Here is a 19,591-nt window from a genome sequence, read left to right as displayed (position 1 = left end):
AAGAATATATAAGTTGGGCAATCATTTTTATTTACTAAACATGTTTATTGATTAAACTTGATATGTCCCGTCAAATTTTTTAAGTAACAGTACACTGTAACTAACCAGCTAACATTAATATTGAATAACATAGCACAACCTGGAGAGTGTGTGTGTTTGCACAGTCCAAACCTGTGGAGTCCCCGGCAGCTGTGTGAGGGGGACGTACAGACATCAACACCAACTTCATTCATGTCTGAGAACTCCAAACTCCAAAATAAAGTGTCACTTTAAAAAGTTCACATGCACTTCACTGTGCTGGCAAGTGAAACTCTCACAGCTCTGGCTGTATGTGATGTTAAACATCTCCAGCGAGGGAAACACCTGCTCCCGGGTCCTGCTCCCGGGTCCTGCTCCCGGGTCCTGCTCCTGGGTCCTGCTCCCGGGTCCTGCTCCCGGGTCCTGCTCCCGGGTCCTGCTCCCGGGGTCCCCTAGTGTCAGAACATGTTGAGGAATCTCTTCCTTTAACATGCTGTGCTAAGACATCCACTGCTAAGAAATATATGAAAACTCCACTTTGGTCCTAGGTGGGGATGTGATGATACACTTCAGATCAATCCTCATCTCCACGGCCAGGTCAACGTCCTTCACGGCCATCTCCAACGCCCTTGGTGCAGCCAAGATTACTTCCACTAAGATGGATGAGACACACATCAGAAGTGGAGCGTTTGGACAAAGACAAATGCATCTGTGAAATAAGCTCCTCCCACCGTATCCGCTCAGCTCCCAGCCAGGAAATTCAGCAGAGCAAATGCGACATGAGGCACTAGCCACTCTGGTGTGAGGGCTGCATGAGTAGCCCACAGCCTGCACCAGCACTGCACCAGCACTGCACCAGTACTGCACCAGCACTGCACCAGTACTGCACCAGCACTGCACCAGTACTGCACCAACACTGCACCAGCACGGCACCAACACTGCACCAACACTGCACCAACACTGCACCAACACTGCACCAGCACGGCACCAGTACGGCACCAACACTGCACCAACACTGCACCAACACTGCACCAACACTGCACCAGCACGGCACCAGTACGGCACCAACACTGCACCAACACTGCACCAACACTGCACCAACACTGCACCAGCACTGCACCAACACTGCACCAACACTGCACCAGCACGGCACCAACACTGCACCAACACTGCACCAGCACGGCACCAGTATGGCACCAACACTGCACCAACACTGCACCAGCACTGCACCAGTACGGCACCAACACTGCACCAACACTGCACCAGCACTGCACCAGCACTGCACTGAACATCCTGCTGTTCTCTGCTGTTCTCTGTTTCCTGAACACACTTTACTGATTTACAAGTGCACAATGGCACAGTTGGTTACAAAGCTTTTAATAAACCTGCAGTTGAATTACAGACATTAATTAATGAACAATAGCTTGGAGACATTCACCTGATATGAGGAGGTTATGTTTTGTTAACACAAATCTTATCAGAACATCAAACATACAGTATGTGGTACATGAGAGTGAGTGTGTTGGTGCTGAAGAATTCATGGAGGCTATGAGTGTGCAGGGGTTTAATACATACGTTAACTGACACATTAATAGGGGTTTAATGCATGTGTTAACCGACACATTAATAGGGGTTTAATACAAACGTTAACTGACATATTAATAGGAGTTTAATATGTACGTTAACTGACACATTAATCAGGGTTTAATATGTACATTAACCAACACATTAATAGGGGTTTAATACATATGTTAACTGACACAATAGGGGTTTAATACATACATTAACCGATACATTAATAGGGGTTTAATACATACGTTAACTGACACATTAATAGGGGTTTAATACATACGTTAACCGACATTCCCTAGAGCAACTATAGTGTAATAACCAACACTGAAGGGCCATATACACACTCACACACACATTCACACACACATTCACACACACATTCACACACACACACACACACACACACACACACACACACACACACACACACACACACACACACACACACACACAGATGAATAGATGTACCAGGGCCATACACACACACACACACACACACACACACACACACACACACACACACAGATGAATAGATGTACCAGTGCCATACACACACACACACACACGCGCACACACACACACACACACACACACACAAACACACACACACACACACACACACACACACACACACACACACACACACACAGATGAATAGATGTACCAGGACCATACACACACACACACACAGACACACACACACACACACACACACACACACACACACACACACACACACACACACAGATGAATAGATGTACCAGGGCCATACACACACACACACACACACACACACACACACACACACACACACACACGTATACACACACAAACACTCACACACATAGACACACACACACACACACATGCATACATACACACACTCACACACACACATGCACACATACACACACACACACACACACAAACACGCATACACTCACACACACACACACACACACACACACACACACACACACACACACACGTATACACACACAAACACACACACATAGACACACACACACACACACATGCACACACACACCCACACATACACACACACACACACACACACACACACACACACACACACACACACACACACACACCACACACACACACACACACATACACACACACCCACACACACACACACACACACACACACACACACACACACACACACACACACACACACACACACAGATTAAGAGATACACCATGGCCATATACACACAGAGATTGACAAGGCACAGGTGTAGCAGGCAGTACTGCTAACCAGGGGGGTGTGGCAACATCTGAGGAAGGGAAAGAAAACGATGTACGCAGAGAGCAAAACAAAAAAGAGAGGCGCACCATGAGAGTCCTGGTGCAGTTCTCAATTAAGCACACAATGGGCTGTAATGGCCCCTCCCCTATGCCTCTGTTTGGTTAGGGGAGGGGCCATTACAGCCAATCATGTGCTTAATTTAGAGAAGAACGTCTTCAGCACCCTCACACTGTGAAACAACACCTTCAGGCCAAAACATTCCAACCTCATTCTTGCCTTAAACAAAAATATGGCAGCAGTCATTTCAATATTAGCTTTAATTATTCTCCTATGAAATTAATTACCAGGAGTTCATTAGAGGTTTCCCTTTAAGGGTTTGATCCGTAGATGTGTGAGTGAATGCTGGAAGCCTTCGTTCTGCCCACTGAAACAAGCTGGGAATCTGCATTTGTGAGGTATGCTCTCATCCAATCATGTGCTGCTGTACGCTTGTGAGGTATGCTCTCATCCAATCATGTGCTGCTGTGTGTTTGTGAGCTCTGCTCTCATCCAATCATGTGCTGCTGTGTGTTTGTGAGCTCTGCTCTCATCCAATCATGTGCTGCTGTGTGTTTGTGAGGTATGCTCTCATCCAATCATGTGCTGCTGTGTGTTTGTGAGGTCTGCTTTCATCCAATCGTGTGCTGCTGTGTGTTTGTGAGGTCTGTTCTCATCCAATCGTCTGCTGCTGTTCTGTTTCTGAGGTCTGCTCTCGTCCAATCGTCTACTGCTGTGTGTTTGTGAGGTCTGCTCTCCTCCAATCGTCTGCTGCTGTGAGTTTGTGAGGTCTGCTTTCATCCAATCGTCTGCTGCTGTTCTGTTTCTGAGGTCTGCTCTCGTCCAATCGTCTACTGCTGTGTGTTTGTGAGGTCTGCTCTCCTCCAATCGTGTGCTGCTGTGTGTTTGTGAGGTCTGCTCTCCTCCAATCGTGTGCTGCTGTGTGTTTGTGAGGTCTGCTCTCGTCCAATCGTGTGCTGCCGTGCCATCACCAGCTGCTGGAGATGCACCAACCACTCAGAGTGCAAACATTCGTTTTAGCATCGTTTAGATTTCACGAGTTTTCTGTCAGCTTACTACGTTATTTGAAGATTGATTGTTCCTGACGGCCCGTCATGGCTGAAGCAGGTGGTGAAGAAGCCACGCTGAGCTGGGACACCTGTATATCACTGCTGCCTTCTCTTCCGCTCATACAGCAGTGCTAAAGGTATTATCTGTAATAGTCAAGCCATTAACACTGTGGGTTTCTTTCAGTACAATATTACAACATTCATAAAGCGTAATGAAAATGTATTTCTGCCCTTGCATAAGGAATCAGATTTGCCTCATTGCTAAAAAAAATAAATAACAGAATCTGTCACTTGAACCAGTGGAATAGAATCAAAGCATTTGTGTGTGTGTGTGTGTGTGTGTGTGTGTGTGTGTGTGTGTGTGTGTGTGTGTGTGTGTGTGTGTGTGTGTGTGCATGCACATACGTTTTTCTGCTGCTTTGCAACAGATAATCATCCTTTAATAAAGTGAAGTGATGCATGTAATGAAATTCGACTGTGGAGGGCTGACTCAGAGGAGCAGGATGAAAGGCTAATTGTTCATGGCTGTGTTGTTAGTGGCTGTGTTGTTAGTAGCTGTGTTGTTAGTGGCTGTGTTGTTAGTAGCTGTGTTGTTAGTAGCTGTGTTGTTTGTGGCTGTGTTGTTAGTAGCTGTGTTGTTAGTAGCTGTGTTGTTTGTGGCTGTGTTGTTAGTAGCTGTGTTGTTTGTGGCTGTGCTTTTAGTGGCTGTGTTGTTTGTGGCTGTGTTGCTCGTGGCTGTGCTTTTAGTGGCTGTGTTGTTTGTGGCTGTGTTGCTCGTGGCTGTGCTTTTAGTGGCTGTGTTTTTAGTAGCTGTGCTGTTTGTGGCTGTGCTTTTAGTGGCTGTGTTGTTTGTGGCTGTGTTGCTCGTGGCTGTGTTTTCTGTGGCTGTGTTTTTAGTAGCTTTGTTGTTCATGGCTGTGTTCATAGTGGCTGTGTTGTTCATAGCTGTGTTCATAGTGGCTGTGTTCATAGTGGCTGTGTTCATAGTGGCTGTCGCCTCACAGGCAACAGCAGGGAGATTCACCCTGCAACCCTCTTGCTGTTGGGCACATGCCTACGAGGACGAGGTTGTTCGGGGGATGGGTGGAGCGGAGGATGGGTGGACTGGTGGAGTAAAACTCATTACTGTGACATCACAGGACCCCACAGTCTCACCCCCATGGGTGTCTGCAGCCACAGACTCCGCCCACACTCTCACCCCCACGGGTGTCTGCAGCCACAGACTCCGCTCACACTCTCACCCCCACGGGTGTCTGCAGCCACAGACTCCGCCCACACTCTCACCCCCATGGGTGTCTGCAGCCACAGCCCACACTCTGAGCCCCAGTGCAAAATAATGTCCATTGACATTTGTGAATCCTAATTAAGCAGCACAAAGTCAGCCCTGCCATAACAGAACGTACAAGCCAGAAAACCAGTAAAGCAGTGGCAAACCAGTAAACAAGTGACAAACCAGAAAAATTAGTGATAAACTAATAAATTAGTGAGAAACCATTAGATACTCACAAGCCTTTGCAGAAGAATTTAATTGAGAACAGTCTTACAGTCTAGCATGTCTGTGAGCTTTACTGTTGTTACTGCTTGTCTTTAGGGAATTGAAATGTAAGTGCTATGAAGAGAGACGGTGTACCAGTGGAACAGTCCAATCAGTCTTCCACAGCGGGACAGGATGGGAGGAAACGTCCCAGGACTACAGGGCTGAGTGCAGCGGGACAGGACGTGAGGAAACGTCCCAGGACTACAGGGCTGAGCCAGGCAACACTTTCTTTCACATTATTTTTTCTTTTTAAATAAAAAAAAATAAAAAAATGACCAACTGGATTAGAAGGCAGTGGTGAAGGTTGAGGGTGGACTGCACTATGCCGCCTGATTGTGGTAGCACAGATGGAGCGAACATCAGAAGGCCAGAGACATCACAGGATACACATCTGAGCCCTTAGGAGATGAGGCAAGAGTTACCTTGTTGCCGTGGTTACAAGATATTTTTCAGGCAGTTGTGATGCTAAACAGAAAAAAGTGTATATGCATGTTTGTTGTAATTTAAATACAAGTAAACACACACACACACACACACACACACACACATGCATACATACACACACTCACACACACACATATGCATACACACACAAACACTCACACACATAGACACACACACACACACACACACATGCACACACCCACCCACACACACACACACACACACACACACACACACACACACACACACACACACACACACACACACGCGCACAAACCTGTGCAGACTGTAATCTGTGCAGGGGAACAGAACATTCTCAAAATCTCAGTGGTAACTGCCTTTCGTTCCCTCACCTGTGTCCGTGCTGAGGGAGCAGCTGTCTGAACTCACTCCACCACGCTCACGCCACCATGCTCACTCCACCCACTCACTCCACCCTCTCACTCCACCATGCCACTCCACCTGCTCACTCCACCCACTCACTCCACCATGCCACTCCACCCGCTCACTCCACCCTCTCACTCCACCATGCCACTCCACCCGCTCACTCCACCCACTCACTCCACCATGCCACTCCACTTGCTCACTCCACCCACTCACTCCACCATGCCACTCCACCTGCTCACTCCACCCACTCACTCCACCATGCCACTCCACCCGCTCACTCCACCCTCTCACTCCACCATGACACTCCACCATCTCACTCCAACAGCTCACTCTACCATGCCACTCCACCAGCTCACTCCAACAGCTCACTCCGCCATGCCACTCCACCCGCTAACTTCTCCACTCCACTCCACCACGCCACTACACCATGCTCACTCCACCACGCTCACTCCACCACACTCACTCCACCACATTCACGCTACCACCCCACTCCACCCGCTCACTCCACCACACCACTCCACCATGCTCACTCCACCACGCCACTCCACCCGCTTACTCCACCACGCCACTCCACCTGCTCACTCTACCACGATACTCCACCCACTCACTCCACCACACTCGCTCCACCACACTCACTCTACCACTCCACTCCACCCGCTCACTCCGCCACGCTCAGTCCACCACACTCACTCCACCACACTCACTCTACCATGCCACTCCACCCACTCACTCTACCACGCCACTCCACCACACTCACTCCACCACGCCACTCCACCACACCACTCCATCACACTCACTCCACCATGCTCACTCCACCACACCACTCCATCACACTCACTCCACCACGCCACTCCACCATGCCACTCCACCACGCCACTCCACCCACTCACTCCACCACGCTCACTTCACCACGCCACTCCAACATGCTCACTCCACCACGCTCACTCCACCACACCAAACTGCCTCATCCAGGCCCTGTGCTGGTTTTTGGAGGAGTGTGTGTGTGTGTCCTCAACACTGGTCATTATCCTCTCACACACCCCCATGCTTAACATGAGTTTTAAAATCTATCTTTCTAAAGATAGCCACCACCACAGATGCCAGTCTGTCTCCAGGCACTTATGCCATCCTGAGTATGCCGTCCCTGGCCTGGCCACTAGAGGCAGCAGAGCAACAGCGAACCCCAATGTTCTACTGTCTGATTGATGGAGGCTGGTAGGTCCTCCATCTGATTGGAAGAGGCTGGTAAGTTCTCCCATCAGATAGTTGTAAGTTGGCAAGTACTTCCATCTGATTGGTGTTGGCTCTCGGGTTCTCTTGTCTGATTGGTGGAGTCTGACGGGAGTCTAACAGCAGCTTTTGTAGAGTGGGCTAGAGTTACTCCTCCTGTGCCTCTTTACCTCGGCCGCTGTACGAGTCCTTTTCCTCCGTCTTTGTCTTCTAACCCCTGTCGGAAATTCGTCATGAGGGAGATATAAACGAATGTAGCACCAGAGCTGATTGGTCACAGGTCAGCTGTCATCTCGTTTTGCACATATGCAGCTATCAAACACTGAGTAGATTTCTTCAGCTAACGAGCACACACCACTACACTCAGAACATCAGCACACCGCGTCTCTGACTCTGGTGCAAAAGCAAACGTAAACAGTATTGCAGAAGCTCAGGCTGGTGTGATGAGACACCTTTGAAGACTCCCGTAACCTTACATAAGTCTCAGCAATCCATTTGGATCATTTATCTTCATCTAGAAGAAAGGTCAGACTGAGGGCTGTAGGTGCAGAGGTCACATCAGGCTTGGAAACTTTAAAAGGTCACTAGTCTGTCAAGGTGCTTGTCACTGTAACAGAGGTACATGTGTCCTGCAGCGTGGATGTGGTCCTCTGTGTGCCTTCTGTGCATTGAATCGGTCACAGGTAGATACAGACTTATCTGTAAGATAGCTCACACAGATCAGTTCAAGCTAACTGGATGGATTTTGAAATGAATGAAAGCTTCACTCACCGAGCTACTGCACAGGATGGACCATTTTATTCAAATTTAGCATTTTCGTGTGATTGTATGTGTTGGTGGGGTATGTGGGTGTGTGTGTATGTGTGTGTGTGTGTGTGTGAGCTGCCATCTGTTCCTGCAGTGTCCAGTTCTGGCAGGTCTTGTGCCCCCCTCTTCCCAACATGGTGGTCTGTTCCAGAGTGCAGCAGAGTCTTTGGCAGATCTCTCTCCACCCCCCTCCCCCCAACTTGGTGGTTTGTTCCGGACTGCAGCAGGTTTGGAGATGCTGTCGCTCCACCTGCAGTCAGAGATGTTCAAAAGTCACAAAAAAACAAGTTCAAGTCAAGTCATGAGTCTTTGGGTTAGAGTCCAAGTCAAGTTTTAAGTCTCAATACCAGGATATTCTTAGGGACGGGAGATGGAAAAAAACTATTTTGTATGTTACTGTGTTGGCCATTCCCCATTTAAAAATTGTGTATTTTCTGTCTCTCTTATCGCCAATACCAATATTTAAAACTATTAAAATATCACACTCGCAAGGGCTTCATTTTGCGTGTTCAAAACCATACAGAACACATCACTCATTTTCTGGTTATTTGTCTCTGTTAAACGACCTTAACATAATGGCGATATTGGGTGATGAACATCTGTTATAGAGATACTAGCGTCAAAGTAAACATCATTATGAAAAAAAGCTCTAAAAAAGCTCTCATTAAGTAAAATGAGTCTTACACACCTGTAAAACAATAACTGCGCCGAGTAAAATACGTCAGTTTGCGGTTAATACGTCGATGATTGTATTGATGTTTGTTTGGCCAATACACTAATTGGGGCTACGCTATCACTAGTAAACTACGTAAACTACACAAACCTATCCGGGTGTGTTTTATATATTAGCTGTAATGACTAAGTGTCTAACATAAACAACACAGACCCATCCGAGTGTGTTTTATATATTAGCTGTAATGACTAAGTGTCTAACATAAACAACACAGACCCATCCGGGTGTGTTTTATATATTAGCTGTAATGACTAAGTGTACCTGGAACCTGTCAGAAAGGTCTTTATCTCCCACATGCGACAGAGCTTGGCCCGAGGGAGGCCGGAGACATCGAGTCCGAGTGGTCTTGTTCCGTGCCTCCATTGTGGATGTGGCGGAGCGGAGCTGTGGAAGAAACAGTCCTATTGGGCCTGGCTGGGACTCTGGAGGCACCAGACGGTCCAGCAGGGCCAAGCGGATCGCGGCTTTGACCATCGCAGAGGCAGAACCTTGTGTGTGTGAGGATCTCGGTGAGACCATGGACAGTGACTTTCAATCGCCTCTGAGAAGATTCTGGAAAATTATCAGGCAACTCAGGAGGGGAAAATAATGATGTCAAAATAAACACACACAGAAAGTATTATTTCTATATCTCGCACACAGCGCCTGGATAACGAACTGACTCTTATTGTTCATGATGGACGAGTTGAGTTGAGAGTCATTAGGGATGATTTTCAAGTCAAGTCTGAAGTCTTTTTGTATAAGACTTTAATATTACATACAGAATGTTTACATTTACGGCATTTTAGCAGAATACATACAGTACATACAGAATATATAACTGGGCCATGTCCAAGTATGTCTCCTGGACCATCTGCAACCCCCCTCCCACACACACACACACACCCTTTTCCCTATAATTTCCCTTTCAATGTAGCTTGTGTTAAGACAGTGTCCATAGCAACAGAAAGTCTTCATTGTTTTTCAGGGATATGTTAAGGGAATTACATATCCATATATTTATACTGACCACTGGTGTCTAATGAACAGTGGGATTATGTATAATATCTGTAATATCTCTGATCTCTGATCAGTAGGATCAGATGTGTTAGGATGTTTTTTATTCATGCGCAATTGATTGTGGTTTGAATTTGATTTTCAGTGGGTGTAATTGATGTTGTAGCCAGTAATCTACACTTAATCACTGATAATGATGAAGTGAGAACCTGTTCAAATATTAATAAAACATTTAAAGCTCACCTCTGGTATTGACAGCTGTATTCAGAGTCTGTATTCTGGACTCTGTAGACGTCCCTGTGACAGCAGCTACAGCTGCAGGTCGTCTTGGATTCGTCTCTACAAGCTTTGCACACCTGGATTTGGGTGATTTCTCTCATTCTTCACTGCAGATCCTCTCCAGATCCATCAGAGTGGATGGTGCGCATCTGTGAACTGCCTTCATGTCTCTACAGATGTTCAGTGGGGTTTAACTTTGGTCTTTGGTGGGATCACTCCAGGACATTCAGACTTGTCTTAAAGCCACTCCGGTGTTGTTTGGCATGTTGAAAGGTGAAGTGTCACCCCAGGTGTTCTTGCCAGTCTGAGTGCACTCTGGAGGTGGTTTTCTTCAAGGATGTTCCTGTATTGGCTGCATTCATTCACCCCTCAGTGGTTACCAGTCTCCCTTTCCTGCCTCGGAGAAATACCTCCATAGCACAATTCTATCACCACCATGTTTCGACCGTATGGTTGGTAATATTCTGATTATGTGTAGTGGCCGGTTCTCACCAGACAAAGTGCTTGCTGGTGTGGACAGAGAGTTCAGTTGTGTCTCATCAGATCAGAGAATCTTTCCCCTCATGTTTCCAGACTCCTTTAAATGCCATTTTTCAAACTCCAAGTGGCTTTTTACTCACCAGCAGCGTCTGTCCTGCCGGTGTGAAGGTCTGGGTCTGAAGTACTGCAGAGGTGGGTCTTCATCCAACAGGATCTCTTCACTTTTGCAGCTGTTTGCTTACCTCGCTGAGCTGTGTATTCAGACAGCAGGTGAAAGGCTGTGGTGAGCTTCCTCTCTTCCTCCACTGTTTTCCTGGAGACACTGAGAGCCTTACACATTGTTTTCTATCCTAGGGTTAGATAGAAAAACACCCTAATCTGTGCTTTGCTACAGTTTGATCACAGAGATCCACAAACAGTTCCTTGAAGAGTTCCTTTATTACTGCATCTAAATGATGGACTCTTCCACACCCAGGTGTGCCTTTATGTCTAATCAACAGGTGGACTCCAGCTGAGTGCTAGACGTGTCTCAAGGAGAATTAAAACTAATGAAACAAATTAAACTAACTAATTAAAACAGGATGCAGCTGATGAGACTGAGCACAGCACACTAAATAACCTAAATAGCCTAAATACTTTTATTTAAAGGGTTCAGGTTTTGATTTTGTATAAATCATTTTCAGATCTCTCCAAAATAGTTGTGTCTTCATCACTGTAGACATGTACAGGGATTAAATTAGAATTGCAGTTACATCCATTCAACATCACAAACCCACTAAACACTGAAGCATCAGTCCCAGTTGGCAGGAGCATGATGAGCTCTGAATACTCGCCAAATCCATCTTGTCCTGATGATGTGATTGTGTTGTCTTGGTGACATAGCTACATTGTCCTGGTGATGTGCCTGTGCTGTCATGGTAACACACCTGCAATGCAGGCTTTGCAGGGAGACTACAGGGGTGAGTTCTCTTATTGTTATTTTTTATCTGCATCGCATAACATGGAAAGATATTTGATCAACATACTAACAAAGAACCTCATGATTCACACACACACACACACACACACACACACACACACACACACACACACACACACACACACACACACACACACACACACACACGTGCGCTGCTGAGCTGTTCTCAGTGGTACTGTACTGAAGGAGTTGTTGGGGATGCTGGCTGGCTGTGAAACGTTTAATCACGCTTCTCCCAGATTCCCGATTACTGGGCGCCCGATCTGTCACCATCCATCATAATCACTTTAATAGCGCCTCCTGTTGACCCCGTCATCTGGATTACCTGCTGCAACCGGTTGGCATTTTTCAGCCCATTAATTTAACAAATTTTAATTGTGTACATTTTTGACAGTTTTAATTTCCCCCGTGAAATTCAGCTTATCCTTTTTGATGGTAGGGTCAATCCCTCCGGTTCCCCCCCCCCTCTCTTTCTTTCTCTCTCTCTTCTTTCATTCTGTTTCTCTTTCTTTTTTTTCAACAGCTGTCATCAGGTACGAATCAAGTTTCCTCTTCCACTGTGATGTGTTTTGGCATGGTTTAAATAAACAAAGGAGTTTGGGTTCATTTAATTACATAGTAATGCAAAACATTCCCCATCATCTGTCTAAATCCTGCAGTGTCAGATATTTGAGGTGTGTGTGTGTGTGTGTGTGTGTGTGTGTGTGTGTGTGTGTGTGTGTGTGTGTGCGTGTGTGCGTGCGTGTGTGCGCGTGCATGCACGTGTGTGTGTGTGTGTGTGTGTGTGTGTGTGTGTGTGTGTGTGTGAGTGTGTGTGTGTGTGTACTGGTGAAGGGGTTGTTTTTTTGGAAGAATCCCGAGCAGTATCCCGGGAAATGAACCTTTAATGGAGGCAAAGAAAAAGTGACATGTAATTATTTTGGACACATTGGGCTGCCAAGGCGAACGAATGTGTGTTAAAGAGGCTTTGAACTGCATTAGTGTGACGAAGGCACCACACATTAGCAGTGCCATACGCAGGAGATCAATCACCTGCACACGCCCTGAAACACTCGAGCCTCTGTCCTGAGTCCTGCCTTCACTCTGGACACACGTGAACCTCTGTCCTGAGTCCTGCCTTCACTCTGGACACACATGAGTTTCTGTCCTGAGTCCTGCCTTCACTCTGGACACACGTGAGCCTCTGTCCTGAGTCCTGCCTTCACTCTGGACACACATGAGTCTCTGTCCTGAGTCCTGCCATTACTCTGGACACACATGAGTCTCTGTCCTGAGTCCTGCCTTCACTCTGGACACACATGAGTCTCTGTCCTGAGTCCTGCCATTACTCTGGACACACGTGAGCCTCTGTCCTGAGTCCTGCCTTCACTCTGGACATACGCAAGCCTCTGTCCTGAGTCCTGCCTTCACTCTGGACACACACGTGAGCCTCTGTCCTGAATCTTGCCTTCACTCTGGACACACACGTGAGCCTCTGTCCTGAGTCCTGCCTTCACTCTGGACACACACGTGAGCCTCTGTCCTGAGTCCTGCCTTCACTCTGGACACACACGTGAGCCTCTGTCCTGAGTCCTGCCTTCACTCTGGACACACACTCGTGGGCAGATTGGCACCATTTCCAATCTGCATCTCTGCTGGTTCCTATTCGTTTTTAACAAAGGTTTTACAGTTTTTCTCAGTCGATTTGGTTCATTTCTCACATCATGCTTTATATTGGCATCACAACTAGTGCATTTCTCAAAACAGTGCAAACAGCAAAACTCAATGAAATACCTGCAAAAGCAGATACTTCACTCAAAATTCTTTGTTTTTGCCCCAAAATCAAATATTTAGGTCACTCAATTTGTCAGTGCCATCAGAGTATCAAGTCTGTGTGCCATTGCCTATGAACAAGGCAGTCAAAATACTTAGTCATGTTGTCAGTGCAACTATAAGTCACAGTCAGTGTAGACTGTATATTCTGAGGGAAACTAGCTAAGCTTTTCATTTCAAGAACGCTGCACATTCTGTGGTATATCAAATACATGTTACACACATACAAACTTACATGGAACAAAGTTACACATCACTGTATGTGGGAGACTGATAGCAAGAAATTGGACTGGAATCAAATTTGTACAGCAATATTGTTTGACTGTATTGTTCGCACTGCAATTTGTTGACAAAATTAAATCTGAGTGAAATTCAGAAAAGACTGACTGACTGGAAAAACTGCAAAATTAGTAACTTATTCTACACATTCAAAACAACCTGAGCACATACAGCCTCCACTTGCTGTGTGAAAATGGAACCTCTGCTACCACTATAAGCTAATCTTGATATCCTATATGGTATAAGAATGCAAAAATGCAAAAGAAATTGAATACAGTAACGTCAGAATATATGTCAATGTGCAGCATTACAGCAGAGAGCACATTTCTGAATTACACTCGTTTTCTCTATGAAATGTTTGAACGATTGAAGACACAGTTGTTCTTCCAATATTCAGCTGCAAACAGCTTCAGCCTTAGTGAGACCATGACTTACATGTAAAACATGGTCCACAATTGTTGCCCTTACTGTATTTCACTCTTTTGTCCCCTCAGCCTTACACCACACAGTCTTACCCATCTACACCATATAGTCTTACTCCTGTACACCACACAGTCTTACCCCTCTACACCACAGTCTTACTTCTCCTATTGGCTGTTCACCCTGTACATGGCCTTGTCTTTCCATTATGAGACTTTGTGATACTGCAGTGTTTAGCGTCTATAAATGTTTGCCAATTACAGTAAAGGTTCATGAGATGCACCTCTGACCTATGGTTGAGACCATTGGGTGATCTAAACCTTCACCAATTCCCTTTCTTACTGTAACTGAATGTTCACTTGCAAACAATTTAATCAAATTAGGATCAATTACCAAAATGTAACAAAAAAATAAACTAAATAAATAAATTTATAATGATGCCTTAGAGATTATGACAACATGTTCAGCCCTTTTGCATATAATGACCTAGGCGATGACCTAAAGACTAAATGTTTGGGAGGGTAAGACAATTAAACAGACAATCTGTACAACACATTTTGATAAACATGACATAAGCAACACATAATGTAAAAAACAACAGACAACTGCCCATGTCCATTTGCAATATGTACAAAAACGAGAAATGCAATTATGATGTGCACAAGTGACAAGGAGATGTGGAGATTGAATGAACAGTTTTGAGAATTTCAATTCTGATCTGAGAAATGAAGCAAATTGACTGAGAAAAACTGTAATAGTGATCCTCTTAGTGGAGCAGAGACCCACGCCAGTAGCGTCTGATCTGGGGACGGCACCTCTGCTCCTGGCCTTTGTCCCCCCACAATGGCTGTTAGTGCTGCTGAATTGTGAATTTTGCTTCCTGCACATAGGACACATTTCTGGGTGTACCTCACACCAGGTGACACACACGCATGTCTTACATCGAAGGAATTCTGGTTTGTGACTCACAGAAGTTCTCTTTCTCACACACACACACACACACACACACAAACACACACACACACACACACACACACACACACACACACACATACACATTACATTACATTATTTGTGTATTTGTTTGGTTGGTTGTTTTTGGTGAACCAGGAATATTTTGGTGAACCATGGAGGTGGAATGTTGATCCTATATCAAAGATGGAGAAAAATATCTACATTACAAATGACTGTACATCAAATGTACAGAAACAATATCTCAGCAAGTCCACATTTCTCATTATGTGATAATTACTCCTCACTGTAAGATTGTTTAGCCTATTTTAGACATTTTAATAATAATAAATATTCTATCAAGTAAAATTCTCTTAATGTTGACTAATTTTATTGCCTTCTAACATTTTTTGAAGAATCTATTTTTTATTATAATAAAATAATAATAAGTAATAACTGTGCTCATCACTACTGACAGGATGTTACTGTAATCACTAATAACAGGGTGTTACTGTAATCACTAATAACAAGGTGTGTGTTCATCACTAATGACAGGGTGTTACTGTAATCACTAATAACAGGGTGTGTGTTCATCACTAATAACAGGGTGTTACTGTAATCACTAATAACAGGGTGTGTGTTCATCACTAATAACAGGGTGTGTGATCATCACTAATAACAGGCTGTGTGTTCATCACTAATAACAGGGTGTGTTTATCACTTATAACACTAATAACAGGGTGTGTTCATCACTAATAACAGGGTGTGTGTTCATTACTAATAACAGGGTGTGTGATCATCACTAATAACAGGCTGTGTGTTCATCACTAATAACAGGGTGTGTGATCATCACTAATAACAGGCTGTGTGTTCATCACTAATAACAGGGTGTGTTTATCACTAATAACAGTGTGTGATAATCACTAATAACAGGCTGTGTGTTCATCACTAGTAACAGGGTGTGTGTTCATCACTAATAACAGGGTGTGTGTTCATCACTAATAACAGGATGTGTTTATCACTAATAACAGTGTGTGATAATCACTAATAACAGGCTGTGTGTTCATCACTAGTAACAGGGTGTGTGTTCATCACTAATAACAGGGTGTGTGTTCATCACTAATAACAGGATGTGTGATCATCACTAATAACAGGGTGTGTGATCATCACTAATAACAGGGTGTGTGTTCATCACTAATAACAGGGTGTGTGATCATCACTAATAACAGTGTGTGATAATCACTAATAACAGGGTGTTACTGTAATCACTAATAACAGGGTGTGTGTTCATCACTAATAACAGGCTGTGTTCATCACTAATAACAGGGTGTGTGATCATCACTAATAACAGGGTGTGTGATCATCACTAATAACAGGGTGTGTGATCATCAATAATAACAGTGTGTGATAATCACTAATAACAGGGTGTGTGATCATCACTAATAACAGGCTGTGTTCATCACTAATAACAGGGTGTGTTTATCACTAATAACAGTGTGTGATAATCACTAATAACAGGGTGTGTGATCATCACTAATAACAGGCTGTGTTCATCACTAATAACAGGGTGTGTTTATCACTAATAACAGTGTGTGATAATCACTAATAACAGGGTGTGTGTTCATCACTAATAACAGGGTGTGTTTATCACTAATAACAGTGTGTGTTCATCACTAATAACAGGGTGTGTTTATCACTAATAACAGTGTGTGATAATCACTAATAACAGGGTGTGTTTATCACTAATAACAGTGTGTGTTCATCACTAATAACAGGGTGTGTTTATTACTAATAACAGTGTGTGATAATCACTAATAACAGGGTGTGTGTTCATCACTAGTAACGGCGCTGCATCCTGTTTGACTGGTTTTGGTTTGAATGATTGCAGAAAACATTTATGCTTTGAGTGTGAGAAGGAAATGAATGAATCAAAATGTGCAAGAACTTGTTTAGAAGTAAATGCTGCTCTGAAATTAGGGTCTGGTCGCCCCTTTAACAGTGTGTCTCAGAGTCCTGAACCTCCCACTCTCATATTAACGATCTGAACTGAACTGGTTCTGAACTGGTTTATAGCCCAATACTATAAAGAGAAACATTCAAGTAATCTGTCATCTTTAAGAATTCAGGTAGATTGTGCAGAAATGCATTCATTAAGGAGACTGATTGAAACTCTTACACCATAAAGCATTTTGGATTAAGACATTTCAAGCCAGAGAGTTATTTGGTTTAGATGAAGGAATAGATATGAAATCATTATGTGTGTTATTTGTGGAACTCTGTGATGTACAACAGGAGGTTTTGTATCGTTATTCTTCAGATGTTCAGCTCTTGTCCTGTGGGTGTGCTTATTAATTACTTGAAAGGTAAAACAAATGACTGTCACCTGATAATTACCTGGGAAGGTAACTCAAATGACTGTCACCTGCTGACCGCAAGGCACGACTAGACCTGTTGTTTGTCATCCTGAATCCTTGTGAAGACAGCGTTTGCTACTTCTCTCTCTTTTGTTCATTCACTTCTTTTATACAATTGGCTATGCAATTAAAAAGACATGCAATTAAAATAATGGCTTTTTAAAAATAGTGTAAGCAAAACACATACGAGTTTTGCTGAGCATTGTGTCATAATCCTCTGCAATGGAGCATAATTACAGTGTCCCTAATTTCCTCATTTCGTACAGTCTCATACTGATTAAAACAATACAAAGAGGATTTGTGATCTATCCTTTTGTCCAGCAGTCCACTGGCCAGAGGAAACTCTCTTCTGGTTTGCTTTCATGTCTAGTCTCATGTGATCTTGTGATCCCTGGACGGAAAACAGAACTGGATCCATAACATGAAATAGCCTTCAGCTCGTCTGCATTGTTGGGTCTGGTGTCTCTCATCTTCCTCTTGACAATGCTGCATAGATTCTCTATGGGATTTAGGTCAGGCTAGTTTGCTGGCCAATCAGGCACAGTGATACTGTGTTTATTAAACCAGGTATTGGTACTTTTGGCTGTGTGGACAGTCCTGCTGGATAAAGAAATGTCCATCTCCAAAAAACTTGTCAGCAGAGGGAAACATGAAGTGTCGGCTGCCCTGACTTTGGTCTTGATATAAGTGTACCTACATCCGTGGACCTGCATGTAGGTCTAAGGTGTTGTTTTCAGATGTAAGTAAACTTTGCATTTCATTTGGAAATCAAGGTCCCAGAGTCTGGAAGAAGAGAGGAGAGACACACAATCCAAGCTGCTTGAGGTCTAGTGTGAAGTTTCCACAATCGGTGATGGTTTGGGGGAGTCACGTCATCTGCTGGAAATTTCATTTTCACCTGCACATCTGTATATATGTATATTATACCATCATGACAGATGAGTCTGCTTGACTGTGATTGGTTCCACTGAGAGTCCTGCAGTCCTGTCACGGATGTTTGTGAATGGTAACAAATAAATTTGTCACACTGTCCTCTAAAAACAGGAAAGTGGTTAACAGGACATGGGGTCCTGCATCAGAGACGATGCTTCCTTTGTGAAAATCCTCACATATGCGTTTTCATGACGACAGTAACATTACTTACAGCAGCTGTAATTTCATGGTGTCTCCCTTGGGGGACGTTATATAAAAGATCAGGTCGTTTAAGTCATTTACTGTTATTCAGACCACTAAAGCATTCCTGTCCAGTGATCTGAATCTCTGCTATTTTTCTGAATTTCAAGCCCTTGGCTGTTGGTCTGGGGGTGGGGCTGATGTAGAGGTGATGATGTGGATGAGCAGGGTGGATGTGAGCTACTCTTTCCCCAGCCCACAAGGAGACATCATGGTTGTGAAAGTTCCCATCTCACCATTTCTTAAGTGTGTTCTTCCATTACACAAAACATTTCAATGCTCCTTTCAATGCTCAGTTCAAACACCGATCAGATTTCTTTGATGTCTTGTGTTTGGACCCTGTTTGTTTTGAGAGGGACAACTACGCAGTCTCATAACCCAAGAATACATAACTCAAAGACATATAACCCAAGAATACATAACTCAAAGAGATATAACCCAAGATTACATAACTCAAAGAGACATAACCCAAGGAGATATAATCCAATGAGACATAACCCAATGAGACATAATTCAGTGAGATATAACCCAAGGAGATGTAATCCAATGAGATGTTACCCAATGAATCATAACCCAGTGAGATATAACCCAAGGAGACGTAATCCAATGAGATGTTACCCAATGAGAAATAACCCAAGGAGACATAATCCAATGAGATGTTACCCAATGAGACATAACCCAGATTGGGCTGAGTGAAGATT

Source organism: Brachyhypopomus gauderio, chromosome 8, assembly GCF_052324685.1.
Source record: "Brachyhypopomus gauderio isolate BG-103 chromosome 8, BGAUD_0.2, whole genome shotgun sequence".
In the NCBI taxonomy this organism is placed as follows: Eukaryota; Metazoa; Chordata; class Actinopteri; order Gymnotiformes; family Hypopomidae; genus Brachyhypopomus; species Brachyhypopomus gauderio.
Note: the sequence above shows the minus strand (reverse complement) of the source record.